Source organism: Sinohyriopsis cumingii, unplaced genomic scaffold (genome assembly GCF_028554795.1).
Source record: "Sinohyriopsis cumingii isolate HCF-2022 unplaced genomic scaffold, ASM2855479v2 utg000646l, whole genome shotgun sequence".
Classification (NCBI taxonomy): Eukaryota; Metazoa; Mollusca; class Bivalvia; order Unionida; family Unionidae; genus Sinohyriopsis; species Sinohyriopsis cumingii.
This window is the reverse complement of record NW_028315921.1, coordinates 1,238,201-1,254,060: the sequence shown is the minus strand read 5'-3', so window position 1 is coordinate 1,254,060 and position 15,860 is coordinate 1,238,201. Positions and strand designations below refer to the sequence as shown.

Sequence of the window (15,860 nt, the reverse complement as noted above, 5' to 3'; positions counted from 1 at the left end):
CTTTGTGGCAACGTCAGCAATTCGGTAATTAATTTCTTCAATTTAATCATTTAGCATGTAACATCTTTAGGCAGTTGCATTTCTTAAGTCATATTTCCCACATGAACACAAATAAAGAAAATTTCCACAATTGTCAGAGCTTTGCCTTTTGTACTTCCTAGGAACATGACGCTGTTTCCAACAGTTGTGGCACACGAAATGTGTGCAATCTGTCATCATGCGACCCGGGTCAAGACAAAAAGAGCGCACCTTTACTTGATTATCATGCAATAACTTAACGAACTAATGGTCACTTACAGTTTGATGCTTCCGACTGTAGGGCTAAGATTTTATCTCTTTTGGAAAACTGTATTTTACATAATATTACAAATCTATGTTCTTAATCAAAGTAATAGAAAAGATGTAAATCCAGCAAGTATTGTAAAATGTAACAAATACTTTCTCTAGAATACGAAATAAAACATGTAATAACAAATAATAAATATTAAAAAAATAACAAACAATCAAAATTAAATATCCAAAACAAAAATGCGTCACGTCTGTCACAAGATTTCTAGGGTAGTATCTATCCTGAATGGGAGATAGGAATTCCACTCCGTATTCTCTTATCTTGATACCGATCTCTTCGTCGGAAACGTGTGCAAGTAAGAGAGGTATTGACACAATAATAGTGTCAGAATATGAGGAAGTACAGTCATAGTTATCACTGCCAATTCCACTTTAGATTATACTCTTTATTTGGCAACGTAACCTCATACAAATTTGAAACTTTCGGCACAACTACATAGAAAGACATTTTGTTTTTTCGTTGATTGATTGGATCGTGACAGTTGTTATGTCCCAAGCATAGGTAGGGCGTATTTCTAAAGCTAGTCACATGATCACATCTATTCATTCCGCGCTGACGTAGATTTCTTGTGACCAGAGATTCATACTCCAAAACTCTCTTCAGTCAGTTTGTCTTTCGATGTCAATGCGTCTCACAAACAACTGAATATCCAATTTGCCGTAATTATAGACAGGGTAGCTTGAATCGAACAACACATTGCAGATAGCTCTCGATCGGATTATGCAAAGTCACATATTGTTTCATTGAGAAAGACACATTTCCTTGTTTAAAATAATCCGATATCGAGTAGTAGAAAATAATTGATACATCTTATTTATGACAATGATATATGGGCGTGTTTGGGATTTAAGGCAGTCATAAAGTCTAGTACACCCCGGTAAAACATTTTATGGAAACAACAACACTAACCTCTTAGCTGCATTAGTTGACTACCTAATCAATTGTTTATAATGAACGTTCTAGTTCCATTAGTTGCCTCCCTTGATTCGACAAAAGAAAAACGATTGACCCCCTCCTGCAACAATTGAATAAATGGCGAATCCGAAAGGAGGATTGCGTTTTACTAAGGAGCATATATCAGATGGGACTTTCACAACCAAATGTGCCATTCTTCTTAATTTATTATTATTATTATTATTATTATTATTATTATTATTATTATACCCTTGATAACTGTTTATCTACTGTTCTAAATATGAAGTTGAAAGGGACTTATTTTTCATGTCCTTAAATAAGCAGCACTTAAACGTCCTCCATATGTTTCACAAACAAATGTTTTTGTGCATGGGAACAAATTTGATATAATGTCAACATGAATATCGATGTTTCTGGCTGTATTTGAACAACCTCTCATTTTAAATTCTGATAATTCATGTGGTTGGAAAATATTCATGTTCACATAACTTATAAAGGCAGGAATTGTTTGTGTTTAGGACGTTGTTTGTGAATCAAATCCTGAGATCAAAGCGAAAAATACAGAAAACTTACAATTGTATAATAGAAAGTATACCTTTAGAATGACACAAAAGAATCAAACCCCACCGTGACCAATTGAAGAAATACTATGTATCCCAGAATTGATAGCAAATTGTATGACCTCTATTCATATACACCACAATTATTTTACAGGCTCATCTAAAGTTTAATTTTCGAGAACCAGCCTCCGTTTCCTTCCGGAGCAGGATATCAAGTTTGGAAACATGTAATCACTGGAAATGTGTAAATTTGCCTTTTAAGAGCAGATATTGTATGGATTAACGAAAAATTGAAACAAAATAAATTCCATTTTTAATATGGTAATGTCATGTCAGAGGTCAAAACTTTTCGGCACTTTTGGGTGGGATCGCAGGGGTGGTTCAGTATGTATTTTTCACAGGGAGCGCAAAGAAGACCGCAAGCTGACTGTGGGATTTAGCAGCTAGTGAGGGCCAGGGAGACAAACACTCATTTTTGTCTTGGGGTGGGGAAGGGTGATGCCGGCGGTGGGGTGGGAAACACGGGGAGGCTTGTCCACCTGATCACTGTCGAACGTTCCAATGCTATATCATTACATGCCACATTGTTTTTCGTTTGACCTTTTGTTATATTTCACTTTAGCTGCATGTACATTTGACATTTTATTATTGCTAGAACGGTGTAGAAGGTCCAAATTCGCACCAAAAAAGCCGTCATTGAAGCGTGAAAAGTAAATTACATTGACCCACATTTTATATATGAAATCAGATACATATTTACTGAATGTGCCTTTTATTTATATTTTTGTGCCTGAAGATAAATGATAATTTGATGTTATGAATTTAAAATTAAAAACAAAAAACAAAAACCAAATAAAAGTGATTAGCAGAGCGTGGTTTCGATCCACGGACCTCTGGGTTATGGGCCCAGCACGCTTCCACTGCGCCACTCTGCTGTTAGTTGTTATTGTTGTTGTTATAGGGTTTAACGCCATTTTTCAGCACAAGATAGGCTATACATGGCGGCCAGTATTAATGGTGGAGGAAGAACCCGGGAAAACCCCGGAAAGAACCACCGACCCACGAGAAGCTACCGGCAAGCTTTCTCACATGTCCACATTGGCCGAGCCCGAGACTCGAACCCACGCAGACAGAGGTGAGATGGCAGTGATCCGTGACGGAGAGCGCTTTAGACCACTCGGCCACTCGGCTCTGCTGTTAGAAAACATTGATTTTTATAACTTTAAAAAAAAATGGAACTGATATTCACTTATCTGATGTAATACTTACCGAAGTGATGAATACAACGAATGTTCGTACGAGTTTTTTCCCTTGCCTAACAATCCATTGATATGAACATGCTTGCTCACTAAGGGACCGACCATGTATTTGTTTCTGTTTATTGGGTGGGTAGGTGGGTAATGTTGAGTTTTCTCCCAGCCAGGAGAATTGTTTTAATTTACCTGAAGATATATATTTCTTCTTTTAAAGAATATCATGCACTAGGTTCTTTATGTGCACATCAGTTAGAGCTAGGATGGTTCGACGGTTAGAATTTTTTTCTGTCTGAAAAAGACATATATTGAATCGTGAATATCAGACAAAAGTTGTGTGTGGTTTAGGCCAGGTAGCTATAGATCACTCCCTAAATAGTGTACTCATCAAAATACACCGGACGAGGTGGCCGAGTGGTTAAGGCGATGGACTGCTAATCCGTTGGGGTCTCCCCGCGTGGGTTCGAATCCCATCTTCGTCGATATACATTTTATCTGATGTGTAGAACTTTTAGTTATGACTACAAACCGTATTCATCAATATTGTAATGTGATATCGTCACGTCAGAAAGAAAACACGCCTAATGATGTCTCCATGATTTCTTTTTGGTGGTTTGTGTCTTGAATAGACTGACGTTTTGTGCATGTTTGTGACAGGTTTGTGTATTGACCTGTTCCGGCTGCATATTTATAATCGAGTTGTACTTTTTGTGCGTGTGGAACATTTTATCTCCCACAGGAGAAAAAAAACAACAACAACATTTCTTGGCATTGAAATAAAGTCCCAGTAGTGCTAACATGCATGCGGGAAGTGTAGCCAAATATCAATGCCGCGAATCGGCCGATTAGCAGAAACATTTAAGGTTGCGAGCAAGGCAAAAGGGATCAAGCTAAGGTTTGGGAGGGTAAGGGGTGATGTGTTTCCAAAATTCCAAAACGGCACCAAAGCACACGCGTATGTGTCTGTTTACTAGAAGTGTGTGTAATACCCATTAAAACGATGGTCAAATTTTAAGTAACAGGAGACTGTACGTTTGTATACTCGGATAGTCTTGGACAACAATCTAAAATTGCGGTTAATGTTAAGAAGATCAAATAAACTGATGTTATCAGAAGTGTAGAAGAAATGACGGGGAAAATGTTCGTTTATGTAGCTGTCCTTTCACCTGTTCATACTTTAAGTACCTGTGTACCAAACTGATTAAAATCAGATCTCCGCTGTTACCAAATGAAGATCTGACAGCCATCGCTTAGAAGGCATATTCTGGTACCTATGCTATTACCATAATTGCTAATTTTATCAACCAGTCAGATGAGGTCTAATATCTTTGCGTTTTGAGAAAGAGCACCGTGGGTGAAAAGCATGAATGTGTATCGAACGATTTGATTCACTTTCAGATTTTTTGAAAGTTGTATTTCCATTGGCTAATTTAATGGTCACCTGAATGTCATTCTTCAGTGGTCATCGTCAGATCTTCACGTAGGACAGCGGAGATCTGATTTTATCAGATTGGTGTCTATGTTGACCGGGGTATATATATTCCTCTTCATATTCTTTCTAATTTCTACTTATTTCTTCTTCTGAAAGGTACACAGGTACATCAAGTATGAACATGTGAACGTAATACCTTCCAGATGTATAGCGCACAAGCGATGGACTCTCTCCAGTTCACTTATATTCTGAGGGCTAGGGTTAAATTAAGTTTCACAATAATACAACGTTCATGGAATCGCAGTAGTTTCATGTAAAATATAATTTGTGAGCCGACTAATTCCATACCTGTGTACTCCAATATTAATAAAACCAATAACGTACTTGCAAGTTTATCTTTAACCTCTTTAAGTTCTGTATATAATCTGCTATACTTAGACACGTTAACACCAAAATGTCTACATAACTGCTGTTTCTGGAGCACTCTCAAAATCCAAGAACCATTTTCACTTGTTTCGTTTGTAGTCAGACGACTTTTCGGTGAACACAACGATCTTAGGTTTCTAGAAGTTATATCCAAATGCCGACTTTATGGAGTGCACGTTGCATATAAAACAGTATCTGATCCACTAATACCGTGTGCAACAATTGTGGAGACCAATACGAGTTATAGCACTACCTTGGTAGGTGGTTACAATAGCTGCAATTGATCGGCATAAGAAACACATACATATCGATGATATTGCTATTCGAGAGCTTCATAATTACTGTTTGATAGCAATATTTACGATCACTGGAGATCAAGAGAGAATGGTACTAGGCGAACTATGGAAGTGCAGGATGGACTATATCTTAAATTCCTCCAAATTGCAAAATATTTTGTCATGCATGTACATCATTATGAGATCGATCCTAAAATAACTACATGCAACGAAGAAATTAGGCACTTACTTAAATTAGATAACGTTTGTAATGATGAATAGGTATGTAGAGTGAAATCTATTATTGTTGAGGGAAAGAGTAAAATATTTTAGTGAACAACTCACTTAGTGGATAATGCAAAATATAAAAGTAAGAATTCTCGCTCCTATACAGTACGAAGAGAAAGAAAGAAAGTTTCCAAGAATTGTATAGATGTCAAGACAAAATGATTTTATTTTCTGTAAAATTTACCGCTAAAGATTCATTTGATATCAATACATATGAAGAACTCGAACAACAATGAAGTGACTAAGAAATAAGATTGTTTTGAGGTGTTATACCGAGATTTTAATCCAGTTTGGTGACTGAAAGTGACGCAAATAGCAAATACTTTCCAAATCCTGAAAAATATCAACAAAAACGAGATGTTATTAAGGAATCCATTGATGGCTTTGGCTCACTTGTTTCAAATGAAAATCAAATATTAAAATACGTTTATAAGTTTTATTGTATTTTGTAATTATCGAACACAGTTGATGAGAGTTGTAAAGAATCAGTTTTAATCTTGGTAAATTCATCCATACCTGCTGATGATACGTATTTGAGTAGGGTCATACAAGGGTTGATAAAATACATGCAGCTATAAATATAATGTCTAAAATTAGATATTTTGGTCTGGTTAAATCGATAAGGTAGTTGTATTTTACAACGTTTTAAATTATGAATATGATAATCTGTTAGAGATTTTTTTCTTCTTCAGATCGTTAACAAGGAATCAATTACGTCATGGGCAGTGAGATTTGATACAATATCATTTTTTACAACACCAAGAGCGACTAAAGAAGCTGGAAATATTGGCGAAATATAAGACTATTTAATGTAGATGATACAATTTTGGCGAGGGTTATGGCTCATGGTTTGAAATGGGTATTACCCAAAATTATGCCTCTAATTCAGACATGCTCTGTAGTTTGAAGGGATATTGCTGATACAACATTCACTGTAGGAGATGTCATTGCTATGACCTAGAGGGACAACATCGATGGATATACCTTAACAATTGATAAAAGCAAAGTTTTTGACAGAGTCAAAAGTTTGTCTCATTCACATAAATTTTGGATTTGGTCAAATTTTTATTCAGCCGTTATTAAAGACAGTGTTAAATGCAGTGTGCATCTAACACCATTCTTTCCGATTAAAACTTCTTTCTGATAAGGCTGTTCTCTATCGGTAATGCTATATATAATGCCAGTTGAACGTTAAGGGTGATACTAGAGTGGCAAATGTATTTTTTCTAGTGAGTAAATGTCTCCAAAACAAAATACACTACTCCAAAAGGAAACAGCGGCTGGTTTACGGAAAATCAAGCTACTTGAAAGCGAGTAAAACATTTGTGCTATACATGAACAGAAGTCATACAATTTAGTATCACCTCTGTGTAATAAGTTTCAAATTTAGACAAAGTGTTATTCTAACTGAGCTCCAGCACTAGTTCCCAAAATTAAGATAACGTGATCACAATGTTGAAATTGGAGCTGTCTGCAGAATTCAACAGAGACTGCCTGATGAATTAAATAAAAGTTCCGTTTGTTTTCTTTATTCCCTTTTGAACCATATCCTTTACAATATAAACCAAGTACAATAAATGATTGATTAATAGATTCTTTCTTTGCTAATGTCATGGTTGTACCATCGGCATGTTGAAAGACTTTACTTGTACTGCTAGACAATAGAAATAGAGCAACATTGACATAATAATTTATAATTATAGCGAGCCCTAAATGTTCCGCTTCAAATAAATATAGCATAGTTAGTATAGGGCAACTTTGGAGGACTGAATGTTTAATTGAAAAGGCTTTCATTAAATGCATTTAACACTGTTTCTAATTTCAATATAAAATATTTGTATCCATTAAATAAAGCTGTCACCAAACCCGAATTGTCGTAAAAGAGATACCAGTATGAATGGTTGACTCTGTGAAAAGCTTTTTCGTGATCAGTTTCATCACCTCTTTCTTCACCATCTGCACCCTGTATTACTTCATCAACCTCGTGTTCATCATCTTCTAGAACTTGAATCCCCAATCTATCTTCCTTTGTGGCAACGTCAGCAATTCGGTAATTAATTTCTTCAATTTAATCATTTAGCATGTAACATCTTTAGGCAGTTGCATTTCTTAAGTCATATTTCCCACATGAACACAAATAAAGAAAATTTCCACAATTGTCAGAGCTTTGCCTTTTGTACTTCCTAGGAACATGACGCTGTTTCCAACAGTTGTGGCACACGAAATGTGTGCAATCTGTCATCATGCGACCCGGGTCAAGACAAAAAGAGCGCACCTTTACTTGATTATCATGCAATAACTTAACGAACTAATGGTCACTTACAGTTTGATGCTTCCGACTGTAGGGCTAAGATTTTATCTCTTTTGGAAAACTGTATTTTACATAATATTACAAATCTATGTTCTTAATCAAAGTAATAGAAAAGATGTAAATCCAGCAAGTATTGTAAAATGTAACAAATACTTTCTCTAGAATACGAAATAAAACATGTAATAACAAATAATAAATATTAAAAAAATAACAAACAATCAAAATTAAATATCCAAAACAAAAATGCGTCACGTCTGTCACAAGATTTCTAGGGTAGTATCTATCCTGAATGGGAGATAGGAATTCCACTCCGTATTCTCTTATCTTGATACCGATCTCTTCGTCGGAAACGTGTGCAAGTAAGAGAGGTATTGACACAATAATAGTGTCAGAATATGAGGAAGTACAGTCATAGTTATCACTGTCAATTCCACTTTAGATTATACTCTTTATTTGGCAACGTAACCTCATACAAATTTGAAACTTTCGGCACAACTACATAGAAAGACATTTTGTTTTTTCGTTGATTGATTGGATCGTGACAGTTGTTATGTCCCAAGCATAGGTAGGGCGTATTTCTAAAGCTAGTCACATGATCACATCTATTCATTCCGCGCTGACGTAGATTTCTTGTGACCAGAGATTCATACTCCAAAACTCTCTTCAGTCAGTTTGTCTTTCGATGTCAATGCGTCTCACAAACAACTGAATATCCAATTTGCCGTAATTATAGACAGGGTAGCTTGAATCGAACAACACATTGCAGATAGCTCTCGATCGGATTATGCAAAGTCACATATTGTTTCATTGAGAAAGACACATTTCCTTGTTTAAAATAATCCGATATCGAGTAGTAGAAAATAATTGATACATCTTATTTATGACAATGATATATGGGCGTGTTTGGGATTTAAGGCAGTCATAAAGTCTAGTACACCCCGGTAAAACATTTTATGGAAACAACAACACTAACCTCTTAGCTGCATTAGTTGACTACCTAATCAATTGTTTATAATGAACGTTCTAGTTCCATTAGTTGCCTCCCTTGATTCGACAAAAGAAAAACGATTGACCCCCTCCTGCAACAATTGAATAAATGGCGAATCCGAAAGGAGGATTGCGTTTTACTAAGGAGCATATATCAGATGGGACTTTCACAACCAAATGTGCCATTCTTCTTAATTTATTATTATTATTATTATTATTATTATTATTATTATTATTATACCCTTGATAACTGTTTATCTACTGTTCTAAATATGAAGTTGAAAGGGACTTATTTTTCATGTCCTTAAATAAGCAGCACTTAAACGTCCTCCATATGTTTCACAGACAAATGTTTTTGTGCATGGGAACAAATTTGATATAATGTCAACATGAATATCGATGTTTCTGGCTGTATTTGAACAACCTCTCATTTTAAATTCTGATAATTCATGTGGTTGGAAAATATTCATGTTCACATAACTTATAAAGGCAGGAATTGTTTGTGTTTAGGACGTTGTTTGTGAATCAAATCCTGAGATCAAAGCGAAAAATACAGAAAACTTACAATTGTATAATAGAAAGTATACCTTTAGAATGACACAAAAGAATCAAACCCCACCGTGACCAATTGAAGAAATACTATGTATCCCAAAATTGATAGCAAATTGTATGACCTCTATTCATATACACCACAATTATTTTACAGGCTCATCTAAAGTTTAATTTTCGAGAACCAGCCTCCGTTTCCTTCCGGAGCAGGATATCAAGTTTGGAAACATGTAATCACTGGAAATGTGTAAATTTGCCTTTTAAGAGCAGATATTGTATGGATTAACGAAAAATTGAAACAAAATAAATTCCATTTTTAATATGGCAATGTCATGTCAGAGGTCAAAACTTTTCGGCACTTTTGGGTGGGATCGCAGGGGTGGTTCAGTATGTATTTTTCACAGGGAGCGCAAAGAAGACCGCAAGCTGACTGTGGGATTTAGCAGCTAGTGAGGGCCAGGGAGACAAACACTCATTTTTGTCTTGGGGTGGGGAAGGGTGATGCCGGCGGTGGGGTGGGAAACACGGGGAGGCTTGTCCACCTGATCACTGTCGAACGTTCCAATGCTATATCATTACATGCCACATTGTTTTTCGTTTGACCTTTTGTTATATTTCACTTTAGCTGCATGTACATTTGACATTTTATTATTGCTAGAACGGTGTAGAAGGTCCAAATTCGCACCAAAAAAGCCGTCATTGAAGCGTGAAAAGTAAATTACATTGACCCACATTTTATATATGAAATCAGATACATATTTACTGAATGTGCCTTTTATTTATATTTTTGTGCCTGAAGATAAATGATAATTTGATGTTATGAATTTAAAATTAAAAACAAAAAACAAAAACCAAATAAAAGTGATTAGCAGAGCGTGGTTTCGATCCACGGACCTCTGGGTTATGGGCCCAGCACGCTTCCACTGCGCCACTCTGCTGTTAGTTGTTATTGTTGTTGTTATAGGGTTTAACGCCATTTTTCAGCACAAGATAGGCTATACATGGCGGCCAGTATTAATGGTGGAGGAAGAACCCGGGAAAACCCCGGAAAGAACCACCGACCCACGAGAAGCTACCGGCAAGCTTTCTCACATGTCCACATTGGCCGAGCCCGAGACTCGAACCCACGCAGACAGAGGTGAGATGGCAGTGATCCGTGACGGAGAGCGCTTTAGACCACTCGGCCACTCGGCTCTGCTGTTAGAAAACATTGATTTTTATAACTTTAAAAAAAAATGGAACTGATATTCACTTATCTGATGTAATACTTACCGAAGTGATGAATACAACGAATGTTCGTACGAGTTTTTTCCCTTGCCTAACAATCCATTGATATGAACATGCTTGCTCACTAAGGGACCGACCATGTATTTGTTTCTGTTTATTGGGTGGGTAGGTGGGTAATGTTGAGTTTTCTCCCAGCCAGGAGAATTGTTTTAATTTACCTGAAGATATATATTTCTTCTTTTAAAGAATATCATGCACTAGGTTCTTTATGTGCACATCAGTTAGAGCTAGGATGGTTCGACGGTTAGAATTTTTTTCTGTCTGAAAAAGACATATATTGAATCGTGAATATCAGACAAAAGTTGTGTGTGGTTTAGGCCAGGTAGCTATAGATCACTCCCTAAATAGTGTACTCATCAAAATACACCGGACGAGGTGGCCGAGTGGTTAAGGCGATGGACTGCTAATCCGTTGGGGTCTCCCCGCGTGGGTTCGAATCCCATCTTCGTCGATATACATTTTATCTGATGTGTAGAACTTTTAGTTATGACTACAAACCGTATTCATCAATATTGTAATGTGATATCGTCACGTCAGAAAGAAAACACGCCTAATGATGTCTCCATGATTTCTTTTTGGTGGTTTGTGTCTTGAATAGACTGACGTTTTGTGCATGTTTGTGACAGGTTTGTGTATTGACCTGTTCCGGCTGCATATTTATAATCGAGTTGTACTTTTTGTGCGTGTGGAACATTTTATCTCCCACAGGAGAAAAAAAACAACAACAACATTTCTTGGCATTGAAATAAAGTCCCAGTAGTGCTAACATGCATGCGGGAAGTGTAGCCAAATATCAATGCCGCGAATCGGCCGATTAGCAGAAACATTTAAGGTTGCGAGCAAGGCAAAAGGGATCAAGCTAAGGTTTGGGAGGGTAAGGGGTGATGTGTTTCCAAAATTCCAAAACGGCACCAAAGCACACGCGTATGTGTCTGTTTACTAGAAGTGTGTGTAATACCCATTAAAACGATGGTCAAATTTTAAGTAACAGGAGACTGTACGTTTGTATACTCGGATAGTCTTGGACAACAATCTAAAATTGCGGTTAATGTTAAGAAGATCAAATAAACTGATGTTATCAGAAGTGTAGAAGAAATGACGGGGAAAATGTTCGTTTATGTAGCTGTCCTTTCACCTGTTCATACTTTAAGTACCTGTGTACCAAACTGATTAAAATCAGATCTCCGCTGTTACCAAATGAAGATCTGACAGCCATCGCTTAGAAGGCATATTCTGGTACCTATGCTATTACCATAATTGCTAATTTTATCAACCAGTCAGATGAGGTCTAATATCTTTGCGTTTTGAGAAAGAGCACCGTGGGTGAAAAGCATGAATGTGTATCGAACGATTTGATTCACTTTCAGATTTTTTGAAAGTTGTATTTCCATTGGCTAATTTAATGGTCACCTGAATGTCATTCTTCAGTGGTCATCGTCAGATCTTCACGTAGGACAGCGGAGATCTGATTTTATCAGATTGGTGTCTATGTTGACTGGGGTATATATATTCCTCTTCATATTCTTTCTAATTTCTACTTATTTCTTCTTCTGAAAGGTACACAGGTACATCAAGTATGAACATGTGAACGTAATACCTTCCAGATGTATAGCGCACAAGCAATGGACTCTCTCCAGTTCACTTATATTCTGAGGGCTAGGGTTAAATTAAGTTTCACAATAATACAACGTTCATGGAATCGCAGTAGTTTCATGTAAAATATAATTTGTGAGCCGACTAATTCCATACCTGTGTACTCCAATATTAATAAAACCAATAACGTACTTGCAAGTTTATCTTTAACCTCTTTAAGTTCTGTATATAATCTGCTATACTTAGACACGTTAACACCAAAATGTCTACATAACTGCTGTTTCTGGAGCACTCTCAAAATCCAAGAACCATTTTCACTTGTTTCGTTTGTAGTCAGACGACTTTTCGGTGAACACAACGATCTTAGGTTTCTAGAAGTTATATCCAAATGCCGACTTTATGGAGTGCACGTTGCATATAAAACAGTATCTGATCCACTAATACCGTGTGCAACAATTGTGGAGACCAATACGAGTTATAGCACTACCTTGGTAGGTGGTTACAATAGCTGCAATTGATCGGCATAAGAAACACATACATATCGATGATATTGCTATTCGAGAGCTTCATAATTACTGTTTGATAGCAATATTTACGATCACTGGAGATCAAGAGAGAATGGTACTAGGCGAACTATGGAAGTGCAGGATGGACTATATCTTAAATTCCTCCAAATTGCAAAATATTTTGTCATGCATGTACATCATTATGAGATCGATCCTAAAATAACTACATGCAACGAAGAAATTAGGCACTTACTTAAATTAGATAACGTTTGTAATGATGAATAGGTATGTAGAGTGAAATCTATTATTGTTGAGGGAAAGAGTAAAATATTTTAGTGAACAACTCACTTAGTGGATAATGCAAAATATAAAAGTAAGAATTCTCGCTCCTATACAGTACGAAGAGAAAGAAAGAAAGTTTCCAAGAATTGTATAGATGTCAAGACAAAATGATTTTATTTTCTGTAAAATTTACCGCTAAAGATTCATTTGATATCAATACATATGAAGAACTCGAACAACAATGAAGTGACTAAGAAATAAGATTGTTTTGAGGTGTTATACCGAGATTTTAATCCAGTTTGGTGACTGAAAGTGACGCAAATAGCAAATACTTTCCAAATCCTGAAAAATATCAACAAAAACGAGATGTTATTAAGGAATCCATTGATGGCTTTGGCTCACTTGTTTCAAATGAAAATCAAATATTAAAATACGTTTATAAGTTTTATTGTATTTTGTAATTATCGAACACAGTTGATGAGAGTTGTAAAGAATCAGTTTTAATCTTGGTAAATTCATCCATACCTGCTGATGATACGTATTTGAGTAGGGTCATACAAGGGTTGATAAAATACATGCAGCTATAAATATAATGTCTAAAATTAGATATTTTGGTCTGGTTAAATCGATAAGGTAGTTGTATTTTACAACGTTTTAAATTATGAATATGATAATCTGTTAGAGATTTTTTTCTTCTTCAGATCGTTAACAAGGAATCAATTACGTCATGGGCAGTGAGATTTGATACAATATCATTTTTTACAACACCAAGAGCGACTAAAGAAGCTGGAAATATTGGCGAAATATAAGACTATTTAATGTAGATGATACAATTTTGGCGAGGGTTATGGCTCATGGTTTGAAATGGGTATTACCCAAAATTATGCCTCTAATTCAGACATGCTCTGTAGTTTGAAGGGATATTGCTGATACAACATTCACTGTAGGAGATGTCATTGCTATGACCTAGAGGGACAACATCGATGGATATACCTTAACAATTGATAAAAGCAAAGTTTTTGACAGAGTCAAAAGTTTGTCTCATTCACATAAATTTTGGATTTGGTCAAATTTTTATTCAGCCGTTATTAAAGACAGTGTTAAATGCAGTGTGCATCTAACACCATTCTTTCCGATTAAAACTTCTTTCTGATAAGGCTGTTCTCTATCGGTAATGCTATATATAATGCCAGTTGAACGTTAAGGGTGATACTAGAGTGGCAAATGTATTTTTTCTAGTGAGTAAATGTCTCCAAAACAAAATACACTACTCCAAAAGGAAACAGCGGCTGGTTTACGGAAAATCAAGCTACTTGAAAGCGAGTAAAACATTTGTGCTATACATGAACAGAAGTCATACAATTTAGTATCACCTCTGTGTAATAAGTTTCAAATTTAGACAAAGTGTTATTCTAACTGAGCTCCAGCACTAGTTCCCAAAATTAAGATAACGTGATCACAATGTTGAAATTGGAGCTGTCTGCAGAATTCAACAGAGACTGCCTGATGAATTAAATAAAAGTTCCGTTTGTTTTCTTTATTCCCTTTTGAACCATATCCTTTACAATATAAACCAAGTACAATAAATGATTGATTAATAGATTCTTTCTTTGCTAATGTCATGGTTGTACCATCGGCATGTTGAAAGACTTTACTTGTACTGCTAGACAATAGAAATAGAGCAACATTGACATAATAATTTATAATTATAGCGAGCCCTAAATGTTCCGCTTCAAATAAATATAGCATAGTTAGTATAGGGCAACTTTGGAGGACTGAATGTTTAATTGAAAAGGCTTTCATTAAATGCATTTAACACTGTTTCTAATTTCAATATAAAATATTTGTATCCATTAAATAAAGCTGTCACCAAACCCGAATTGTCGTAAAAGAGATACCAGTATGAATGGTTGACTCTGTGAAAAGCTTTTTCGTGATCAGTTTCATCACCTCTTTCTTCACCATCTGCACCCTGTATTACTTCATCAACCTCGTGTTCATCATCTTCTAGAACTTGAATCCCCAATCTATCTTCCTTTGTGGCAACGTCAGCAATTCGGTAATTAATTTCTTCAATTTAATCATTTAGCATGTAACATCTTTAGGCAGTTGCATTTCTTAAGTCATATTTCCCACATGAACACAAATAAAGAAAATTTCCACAATTGTCAGAGCTTTGCCTTTTGTACTTCCTAGGAACATGACGCTGTTTCCAACAGTTGTGGCACACGAAATGTGTGCAATCTGTCATCATGCGACCCGGGTCAAGACAAAAAGAGCGCACCTTTACTTGATTATCATGCAATAACTTAACGAACTAATGGTCACTTACAGTTTGATGCTTCCGACTGTAGGGCTAAGATTTTATCTCTTTTGGAAAACTGTATTTTACATAATATTACAAATCTATGTTCTTAATCAAAGTAATAGAAAAGATGTAAATCCAGCAAGTATTGTAAAATGTAACAAATACTTTCTCTAGAATACGAAATAAAACATGTAATAACAAATAATAAATATTAAAAAAATAACAAACAATCAAAATTAAATATCCAAAACAAAAATGCGTCACGTCTGTCACAAGATTTCTAGGGTAGTATCTATCCTGAATGGGAGATAGGAATTCCACTCCGTATTCTCTTATCTTGATACCGATCTCTTCGTCGGAAACGTGTGCAAGTAAGAGAGGTATTGACACAATAATAGTGTCAGAATATGAGGAAGTACAGTCATAGTTATCACTGTCAATTCCACTTTAGATTATACTCTTTATTTGGCAACGTAACCTCATACAAATTTGAAACTTTCGGCACAACTACATAGAAAGACATTTTGTTTTTTCGTTGA

At 35.8% G+C, this 15,860-nt stretch overlaps 4 non-coding genes across 4 annotated transcripts; 2 read left to right on the top strand and 2 right to left on the bottom strand.

Moving 5' to 3' along the window:
- Nucleotides 1–2,687: 2,687 nt before the first annotated feature.
- On the bottom strand, nt 2,688–2,759 carry Trnam-cau (transfer RNA methionine (anticodon CAU)). Its single transcript has one exon. It is a non-coding gene; the product is annotated as a tRNA-Met (tRNA).
- Nucleotides 2,760–3,477: 718 nt separating this feature from the next.
- Trnas-gcu (transfer RNA serine (anticodon GCU)) lies at nt 3,478–3,559 on the top strand. Its single transcript has one exon. It is a non-coding gene; the product is annotated as a tRNA-Ser (tRNA).
- A 6,652-nt stretch (nt 3,560–10,211) lies between these two features.
- On the bottom strand, nt 10,212–10,283 carry Trnam-cau (transfer RNA methionine (anticodon CAU)). Its single transcript has one exon. It is a non-coding gene; the product is annotated as a tRNA-Met (tRNA).
- Nucleotides 10,284–11,001: 718 nt separating this feature from the next.
- Trnas-gcu (transfer RNA serine (anticodon GCU)) lies at nt 11,002–11,083 on the top strand. The gene has a single exon. It is a non-coding gene; the product is annotated as a tRNA-Ser (tRNA).
- The last annotated feature ends 4,777 nt before the right edge of the window (nt 11,084–15,860 follow it).